At 40.2% G+C, this 10,295-nt stretch overlaps 1 protein-coding gene across 3 annotated transcripts in view; it reads right to left on the bottom strand.

Annotated features, from left to right (window-relative positions):
• spsb1 (splA/ryanodine receptor domain and SOCS box containing 1) overlaps window positions 1-4,467 on the bottom strand; it is a 29,360-nt gene extending 24,893 nt beyond the window's left edge. For 2 of the 3 annotated variants that reach the window (XM_057829889.1, XM_057829891.1), the window contains exon 1: window positions 4,324-4,467. The gene's annotated coding sequence lies outside the window, so the exon portion shown is untranslated. Of the gene's footprint in view, window positions 1-4,086; window positions 4,254-4,323 lie in introns of those variants that run through there. The other variant, XM_057829890.1, reaches the window with a different exon arrangement.
• Between the last annotated feature and the right edge of the window lie 5,828 nt (window positions 4,468-10,295).

Genomic DNA, 10,295 nt, shown 5'->3' on the forward strand with positions numbered 1-10,295 from the left:
GAAAAATTGATCAGAATAATTTTATTCGCCTCAAGGTATCGTTTAATTTTGGCAGCTCCAAGCATCAGGTTTTGCTCGGACTACTTTTAATGCGGGACAATGCGCTGACTTCACATCTGTAGAGGAAGAAGCAATAATACCTGATTGCAGCCGACAGCCACTACAAACTAGGCCTGAACGATATTGGGGAAAACTATTGCTGCGATTTTTTTTGGGTTTGCGATATATTGCGATATTATATTGCGATATTAAAAAAAAAATTCATACATTTTTTTTTCAAGATATTTTCACAAGATGACTTAAATAGCTGTTTGGAAAGACTTTAGATCACCACAGTGTACAGTCATCCCTTGTTTTTCGCGGTTAATGGGGACCAGAACCCGCCGCGATAAGTGAAAAACCGCGAAGTAGCCCACCCCCCCATTTTAAATTTTTTTTTTTGTGTGTGTGCTTTTTGTGCCCAATGTATTTATTCAGATTTAGCATTGGAAAGAGATACATACAGGTTGACCCAAAAAAAAGTTTACACTCAGTTGACTGCTTGTTTAAAAGCCATTGAAACTTATCTAAATAGGTTGTCATGCTTAAGTGATTCATTAAGGTCACTCAATGCAGCTGGTAATCTCTCGTCTCTATAATTCCTGTGCTTCTGCTGAAAATGAAGAAAACTTTAGCTGTACCTGAATTGCTGCGTGCCGGTCTGACACCTACTGAGATTGCAGCAAATCTGAGAATATCCAGATGTGCAGTCTACAAAGTTATAAGAAGCTGAAAGATATTGGAACAGCCTCACGAAAACCTGGGTCTGGAAGTGCCGATCTGTGCGGACCAAAAAGTTGATTGACAAGGTGATATGTGGCCACCCCAGAGTCCAGGTCTCAATCCCCTGGATTATAGCATATGGGCAACTGTGGAGGACAGTGCCTGTAAGAAGCCACAAACTTCTGTGGCAGCCTTGGAGAGGTCCATTGTTAGATCTTGGGAAAAGATGACAGCATCCTACATAAAGAAGCGTTCCGCAGGCGCCTGGAGGCTGTTGTGACACTTAAGGGAGGACACATTGAAAAATAGAGTGTACTGTACATGTTCTTTACAATAATGTATAATTTGTGATTCAATTCTAATTCTAAGATGAATAAACATGGCATTTAAGTTGTATTATGGTAGAGTAAACTTTTTTTTGGGTCACCGTGTATAAGACATGTTTTTTTCCCCCCCCCCAACTAATTTAGTTTATAGGTATATTCAGCAGTTTTTTTGTGGGAATATGTGTCTGAACCATTTGTCAAGAGCAATGTAAAAAATACTTTAGCATTTTATAGAATTTAAGCTAGCGGACTTTTTCTATGTAAGTTAGCCAATTGTTCTTTTGTTGTACATAGATCCTCATTTTGTTAAAAAAAATTATACCATTTGAGGCTGAGCTCAGGTATTTTAATTTTTCATGTTCCTCATCAGATTACTCGATTATTCGAACTAGTCCATCGATTAATCGACTACTAAAATATTCGATAGCTGCAGCCCTAATCACAAGTATATAGAACTAGATTGGAAATGACAGACTCGCCAGCGTTAGTAAACAGCCGCCATCTTAAAGCAGTAGACTTCCTAGCGCTAATAAGATTAACGTTACTGTACCTTGCTAACGTTACGTTAGCCCTGCGGAGGGCTAGGTTTCTATTAATTATGACTACTGTCGATGCGTGGCTAACGTGTCTTACATACAGTATTTAATCTGTAAAAACATCACTGTAGATTGATAAGGGTGCAAAAAAAAAAAACATAATAGAGCTAATTGTCAATTTTAGCTCAGTAGTCATTGCTGGATAAAACACTGGTGCCTAATGTGCTCCAATACCACAGGTATCGTACATTTATTATGAACACTTCAGAAACTCAAAATCCTATCAGGACTTACAATTTAGACTAATTTAAAACTAGGACTTAAAGATAGCTTGACACAAATGGAAATTCAAATGAAACAAGTGGGAGAAAAACCTAAATTTTAAGTGATGTGTTTAAGCGTAATGACATTTTTATGTAAGAAATAAGACTTATTTTTTTTAATAAGATCTAGAAGTTAGAGTGAAAGCCGTGTTTTTTTTCTAGTCACATCTGATATGCAGTTGTTGGCAGTTTTCAACAATGTACGTCGAAAATACATCGTCTGAAAATGGTTCAATATTAGGTGAAATGTCTCGTTTTCTCATGTATATTTATAATTGCTCTTTACCTAAAAATAAATGTTTTATCCGATTACTTCATTAATCGATAGAATTTTCAGTCGAATACTCGATTACTAAAATATTCGATAGCTGCAGCCCTAGACGTAGTGTATGATGTAGCCGTGTCTTGTTCAAGGGGAAACGGAGTGGCATGCCTGAAAAAATTGAACTGAACTTGTCAATTGTCAATATATTTTTTAAAGATTTTATTCAATGTTATATTTGATTTTTTCCCCCAAAGGCATGTAATTGACTTTCCGATATATGAATTTAAAATATTGTCTATCATTGTCTATAGAAGTTGTAAAGCAATAAAACGACAACAATGTAATGAAAACAATATTTTTATAATTGGTCAAAATTATTTTTTGAGCAGATCATGTGACTAGCACAGGGGTGGGCAAACTATTCCACAAAGGGCCGCAGAGGGTGTGGGTTTTTGTTGCAACCCATTAAGAGGACACATTCTCACCAATATGGTGTTTTACAAGTGCAATCAGTCGATTGTAGTCAGGTGCTTCTCATTTCTGCTGAAACCTCATCGGTTACACTATCTGTGCTGGGTCAGTTAGAACAAAGACCAGGACCCACTGCAGCCCTCGAGGACCGGTTTGCCCACCCCTGGACTAGCACCTTAAAGAGTAGAGAGACTGTCATGTGCTTTGCTCAGCCAAAACCACCTGAGGACAGAAGATGCAAGATGGATATTTGTCATTTTTTCAAACCACAGCTTTAAAATGCGATAACTAGTGAGCGAGAGCCAAGGATTGAAGATGTGGACCATGAAACGCCGGCGAGCACCGCCAAAATGGTGAGCGGAGTTTCAGTTTGCCCCACTAAAGACATGTACAACAGAGCCACCACCGGGCGTACCATATCCAATGGACGATTATGTTGGCTAAGTATAGCTATGCTAAGCAGCCTGATTTTGAATTTTCCTCAAAAATTATGTCAAACAAACAAACAAAAAAAAAAAAAACCTCATTTTCAAATATTCCTGGCTGAAATAGTATGACAGAAAAACGCGCACGCTCACACACGAACGCTCACACACTTGGGATGCCTGTATATATAGCTTGGGCGAAGGTACTAGCCTAGCATAAATCTTGTACTGCGTTTCGGGGTCATCAATATTATTTGCCCCCCCCCCCAGCCACAAAAGTCAAACTCCGCCTATGGCTTCAAAACGTTTCGTTGAGCAAGTTTGGTTGTCAATGGGACAATCAACATTACAAATTTTGGAAAAAAAAATTTTTTTTTGGGGGGGGGGGGGGTCCAAAATGTTGATTATAATTGGTTAGTGAAGGTAACATCAAAGGCAAGCAAATTCGGACAATAGGCCCAGGTCTTAAAGGGTTAAACTTGCTTAATGAATACCTTTTTACAAGATTTAATCATTCGATAAGTGGAAAAAAAAATTGAGGGAAGTGGCACTTCAAAGAAGAACTGTTTACTGTTATGTTTACGTCATAGGTGGTGCCTTCATTTATGCATGTGTGGTTTGTTGTAGTTTAAAACATTGTTTTGACCGTTTTAAAGTGATGTGGCCCTTTTTTGGTCATTCATAGCAACTTCCACTTCTATATATATATATATATATATAAACTTGCTTCTGTGGCATTTTTACCGTTGAATATGTGCTTGTTTTTACCCATGTTAACAGCACTTTGAATGAAAACTCTAAATTGCAACTCTTCGAGACACGAGCTAATCTTCATATGGATTGTTTGCCTTGAACTCAATGATGGTGGGCTAATGACAAGACACCTTCGTCGAGCCCAGCGTCACGCACACCGCAAAACGTAATAGCAGGAGCCGTATTAAAAAAATTAGAGAAAGAATTCTGAACACGAGCAAGTACCTTCGACTCTGAATGGATGTTTTCGACCATAATGGTGGAAACGGGACTAGAACATGACAGAACGAGACGCTTGAATAGCTGCCGAACGACCAGCTTGTTTGTAGAAAGGCGTTTTCTTTCTTTTTTTAACCCTCTTTTTAATTCAGCCCGTCCGTGAAGAAGCAGCGAACCCGACGGGTCGGTGTCTGCCGGGTTAGCTTTCAGGTGTTATTGAGATGGATTTCCGTGTCATCTTACCTTTGACCATCCGAGTCGGGGCGACATGAAATTAGGTGAAGTGACGACGGCTGCTAGCTAACATATCTCGGGTCACGTGGTGAAGTGCTCCCAGCTGCTTTGCGTTCATTAGGACCTCCCCTCCCCGTCTCTGAGCCCGTCTCGTCACCGACAATGAAGGTGCAGTGACACTAGAGGGCGCCATCAAATTAGAAGGAAAGCTTTCTACGGTTTACAGACAAGTCTGAAGTAAAAGCAGGGTTGAAAGCATTGGTGTTACCAGGATGCCAGGTGTGTGTGGGCATTAGTCTTACCTGGGGGGAATTTAAAAAAAAAAGCTACAATGCTCAAGTAGGTCGAAATCCAGCGTTGGGCTACTGCACCTTAAAACATGTTTTGTTTTCTCCTTGAGATAACTGTTGTTGGTATTTGGTCTAAACAAATAAAAGTTGATTTGATTTGATTTGACTTAGAACACATCCATAACCGAACAGAATGGACACGCACGTGACAATGTTTTTTTTAGGTAAACTATTGTGGGTCCTCGGTTTTATTATTATTATTATAGTTATTGTTTGTTCGGCAGCCCTTTGAGCTCAATGTGACCCCCTTAGAATGCTTCAAAATGCACCAAAATCGGCAGGCAGGTCAAGACAGGTGCAATCTTTGATACCGGGTAAAGACAAATTCCAAATAGCGCCCCCTAGCTGTCATTCTTTGTCACGCCGACGCTTTAAGCCCGACTTTGACCCTCTCAATGCTTCAAAACTCACCAAACTCAACAGCCAGGTGAACACTTGTGAAAACTTTGATAAAATGTAAAAAAAAAAAAAAAAAAAAAAAAATATGCGTAAATGTGTGTAGCGCCCCCTAGGAACAAAACCAATTTGTTTTTTTTGTTTTTATGAATGGGATACCATACGCGGTGCCCAGACTGCTGTTAGTACTATATCCAGTTTTCTTTGGGTGGGCATTGCCCACCTCTGACCCCCCCCCCCCCCCCCCCCCGATAACGCCCCTGGTTGAAAGTATTTTTTTTTCTTCAATTAACAACCAGGGGTGAAAGTGGCTAGAATTTCTTTCCGTAACTCTCTCACATGAAGGTCGCTATGTAGCCATTTTTTTTTTTTTTTTAACCTCCTAAAACCACTGAAATGTCAAAGGCGTAGGCTTTGTCTCAACATTGGTAGGGGCGATATAACTTGCATGTACACTTTTTGCTGGAGACGGTACATGTATCACTGGACGCCAGCGTGTCTTACTGTCCTATCTGTGGAAGATATCGTGGATATTTGACTGCTTGGCGTGACGGTCATAGGGTTCCTTTTGCTTGGCTTCAGAGGTGCCCTGCTCTACCGGGTAGTTTCCAAGATGACAGCTTTTAAGGAAATCAACAAATTGACCACGGATCAAACAGTGCGATTCAAGGCATTGGAAGACTGCGAGAGGCTCAGATCGAGAACTGGCTCTGTGGACTCACAGTTAGGTCCGAGGAAGGATGGAGAAAAGTGGATGCTCCCTTGCGCCAGGTGATGGAACCGCAATTATTGGCAATGACTTAAGGAGCCTGAGGTCTCGCCTACGCCATGAGGAGCACGAATTTGACTGAAGACCAACCGTATTTGGACATATTAAATTACTTATTCAGCTTAATTCGATTATAATTTTCCTTTCCCTTACCCTAACACCCTTACCCCACCCGTCCCTTGTCCTGGAGAGAGCCGCACAGATGGCCCTATCTCTTGCCCTTGATCTCTTCCCAAGGCCGGTCTCAGGGCCCTGCGACTCTTATTTTGTCTACAGACACGTACAAATACTGATACACTTGTGCATACACACACATACACACAACTTCATCCCTTCCAGTCCGCCAACGCCTTTTTCTTACTATCACTTCCTATAGTTCTCCTTTTTTCCGTACAAAAAATCCCTGCACGTGACCTGAGCGTCGTGTCATATCCCTGCTATGTTGTATGATATATGTGTGTCTGCTTGTAACTTGCTCTGTAATTTCTCAAGAAGAGAGAGAAGTTGGCGGCGCGGAACGTCTGCAGTGGCCCGATGCTCACTCATCGAACGAAATTTCGTTGTCATCTGCTGTCATCTTGTGAGAGCTGGTGTCAATGACAAATCTCTGAGTCTAAATCTATAAGACCAAACAGACTGGGTGAATGGGGGTCAGGGCTAAATTTCTCACCAATATGCACCTAATTAATTGATAGGCTAAATGATCAATGCAAAATAAATCTGTATTGACTTATACTAACTTTCATGTGTATTGGTTCAGGTGATACACTGTTTGATTCAAACCTGTTTTCAAAAACTACTACAGAATCATTTTGAAAACTTCCAGAATAAAGGTCTGGATTTTATTAGCAAATTTAAATTGCAATATTTGAACAAAAATTATATTAACATACACAAGATATACAAATTTGTTAATCATCAATTAACTATATATAAGGGGGTAATCTTGAGTTTACTACATTTCTTAGTTTAATTAACGTTAACAGTAGAAAACATACAGGAGGGTATTTCTCTCAACGCAGCTTCCTCCTCGAGTTCGAGAAATTCACACGGATTAATGTTATGCTAACTCTGATGCAGGTCGGACTTTTAGTCGCAAAATTAGTGGTGTGTTCCCTACCTCCACAACATTGATGTCTTTTTACATTACTTACAGTGAGTGCTGCTGGCGGAAAAAACTTCTAATATCCCTCATCTTCGAAGGGGGCAAAGGAGGCAGCATGTTTTATTTCTGTCGGGCTGTGAATGCGTGTGTGTGTTAAGTTATCAGCCAATCAAATGTGCGTTTGAGGGAAAAAAATGGACTGGCACATTCAGCAAGTGAAAATGGGTGAACGTAAGTCTGAACATAATAAAAGTACTGTAATTCACTTAATAACAGTCGGGTCAATTCCATCCTTACAACACATTGGAAGGCAATTTAAATGACCTACAGTGTATCACAAAAGTGACACATTTCTGCAGATATTTAAGTATATCTTTTCATAGGACAAAACTGACTAAATGACACTTTGGCACAATGAAAAGTAGTCTGTGTGCAGCTAATATAATAGAGTTAATTTATTTTCCTCTCAAAATAACTCAAAATATAGCCGTCAATATCCAAACCCCTGGCAACGAATGTGAGTACACCCCTTACAAACTACCTACATCCCTAAATGTCCAAATTGAGTACTGCTTGTCATTTTCCCTCCAAAATGTCATATGACACGTTACAGGAGTGCTGTCAGCATTGCTGCAGAGATTGAAGAAGTGGGGGGTCAGCCTGTTAGTGCTCAGACCATACGCCGCACTCTACATCAAATTGGTGTGTGTGGCTGTCACCCCAGGAGGAAGCCTCTTCTGAAGACGGTACACAAGAAAGCCTGCAAACAGTTTGCTGAAGACATGTCAACAAAGCACATGGATTACTGGAACCATGTCCTATGGTCTGATGAGACGGGAACTCCATATGGAGTTCACTAATAGTGGGATTCGAGAAACAGACAATTCTTGCTAAAAGACGAATGATGGCATATGAAGAAATCCATGTACCGGTACACAGTTACTCTGAAGGAAGTCAGGTTTTTCACTCAATATTTAAAACACACAATACCAACTTCTCTAACAGGATGTCAAGAAATGCACATATTAGCTCATTTCAAATGATTTGATTGGCCTCTTGAATGACCCTCAACCCTGAAAAAAAATCCAATTCTTCACTGCAGCAATATGCTGAGCTGGCTGACATCTCAGTCAGCGCCCTCCTGCAGTGGAGGAGGGTAGAGCAGACATGCTCACTGCCTCCACTTCAGACATCGATTGTAAGCACCCCATCCTGGCTAGAAAAGTGCATGCAGCTACTGTAAATGATTGCGTGCAGTGTCAGTCACTTGGCTCTTCAGCAATGCTGTCTTTACCAAATTGCTGCAGTCTCGGACAATATTCTGAGGACATTGCTTTCAAGTGTATGTACGGAAAAATGACTTTAAGACGGTTTCTACACTAATAGCAATGAATTTGCAGTGGAGTGTGACCCCAAAAAAACAAGCAAAAATTCCCCAAAAATTAGACACGGGATATGAATGCATAGAATGTTTTTATTTTGTCACTGTTCGTAGCTGACAAAGATTGATGATCACGGATGATTTTTGTTTTTCATTATATAAATCATTTAAGCACAAATCAAACGAAATTTCTTGTGAATATGATAAATATAGAAGTGCCCCTCCACGTGGTTCATTCCTGGCATTGCTAAAAAATGCTAGAGTGTCCAACTCAAGTGTGGTTGGCTGGCGGGCCGCATTCACAGCAATTAGATCTCACATGGGCGGGAGCAGTTGATTATTGGACAAATAAGGCTAGGTTCAGACCGCTGGTTTTAATGCAAGAATCCAATTTTTTCAGGTTTTTCCGACTCGAATGATGCATTAACTTGACGGTCTAATCGGGACAAGTCGCATCGAAATGGACCATTACAAATCCGATTTGGGTCACTTTTGTATGTGGTTTAAATCCGATCTGGGCCACATTTTTCCAGAATGTGGCGGCGTTCTGAACTGTCAAATCTCCCAAATCAGAATTCATCAGGCAATTATGTCAGCAAAGAGCAAGAGCGGCAGGCAGGACGGCAGTGATAGCTGACGGTAACCAAACGTCCTCTTTTGCCAGACATGACCACTTTTTATGTCCTGTCCATGGCGTCCAACCAGGTTTATAAATTCATGAAAATGTCCGTTTTTCATTATTTTTCATGGGACCAATTAGCGTGTGTTGAAATTGACTGACACTTGGCGCTGCCTGTGATGTGTTCCCAGAGAGCCTTTCCAGTTGTTAATTTTTTTGCGATCAATACGTTTATAATCAAATGCTCATGTACCCAAAAGAGTAATTAAGTCTAAAATACCTTTATTTTACTTTGGATACAAAGTTGCATATGCTTTATCACAAGCTTTATCATGGCGTTAACTGTCAATTCTCATTCACAAACAAACCTTTGTCACTACAGGAACTCACAGGCTACAGGTAAACTTGCTAAACTGACTTTTGCAACTGTTGGCTTCTGTCAGATTTTTGTACTGGCGTGATCTGTAAAATTCCGTTTGGTGTCGCATCGTTGAGCTGCCGATGATTGTAAAATTTTAGAGCAATGTTTGATTTTGCCTCGGCTACCAGTGCTCGCTAATAGGGTAGCTATCAGTGAGCTAAGCCGCGGTAGGCATTATGGGAAATGTAGTTTTGAACTGCTGCGTTTGGAAACATGCTGGTTGAATAGTTTGTCAGTTCATTCAGGTTATTGTTTGCGTGCAATGAATCGGTTTTCAGTTTATTTCGGTTGTTGTTTGCTTGCAATCTGGAACATTGAATGAGAATAACAATCGAGTGCGAATAACAATTTGTTAACGACAATTGTTGTGATGGTAATTAATAAAAATGTTTAGTTGGCACATAGCCTACTTTGTGTGTGTATTGACTGGACTACATTTCCATGGGTCTGCATTATATTGGTATTTTTTTATCATTATTTAAATCATTTTTTTCCCTTTTTATTCTTTTATTATTTTTTGGGGATAATCAAAGCCTGTTAAGTAACTCCTGAGAATTTGAATTGTTCTTTGGTTATTTACTATATGGCAATATTTTTTTTATATATAAAACTGAATTTTTCTATCCAGATGGAGGAGGCACACATTAAATATGTTAAAGTGATATAGGCACCTTTGAGTGAACTACGAGTAAAATTCATGTATCTCGAGGCCGGGCCAAGTGTCCTGGAAATCATGATATGGTCACCCTACGATAGCTGTGCATTAGCGTTCGCGCCTAGCTTGAACTCGTCTTTCAATGACTCCACTCCACTTCACTCTACCCCTGGGCTCCGATGTCAAAATAAAATCATGTGATTCTGTATGTGCAGTATGAATGAGCTACATGGTGCCTGTCAGGCAAATCAACCCCCCATTTGCCCCCCTAGTGGCCCGTGGGTC

The sequence above is a fragment of the Corythoichthys intestinalis genome, chromosome 2, assembly GCF_030265065.1.
Source record: "Corythoichthys intestinalis isolate RoL2023-P3 chromosome 2, ASM3026506v1, whole genome shotgun sequence".
Classification (NCBI taxonomy): Eukaryota; Metazoa; Chordata; class Actinopteri; order Syngnathiformes; family Syngnathidae; genus Corythoichthys; species Corythoichthys intestinalis.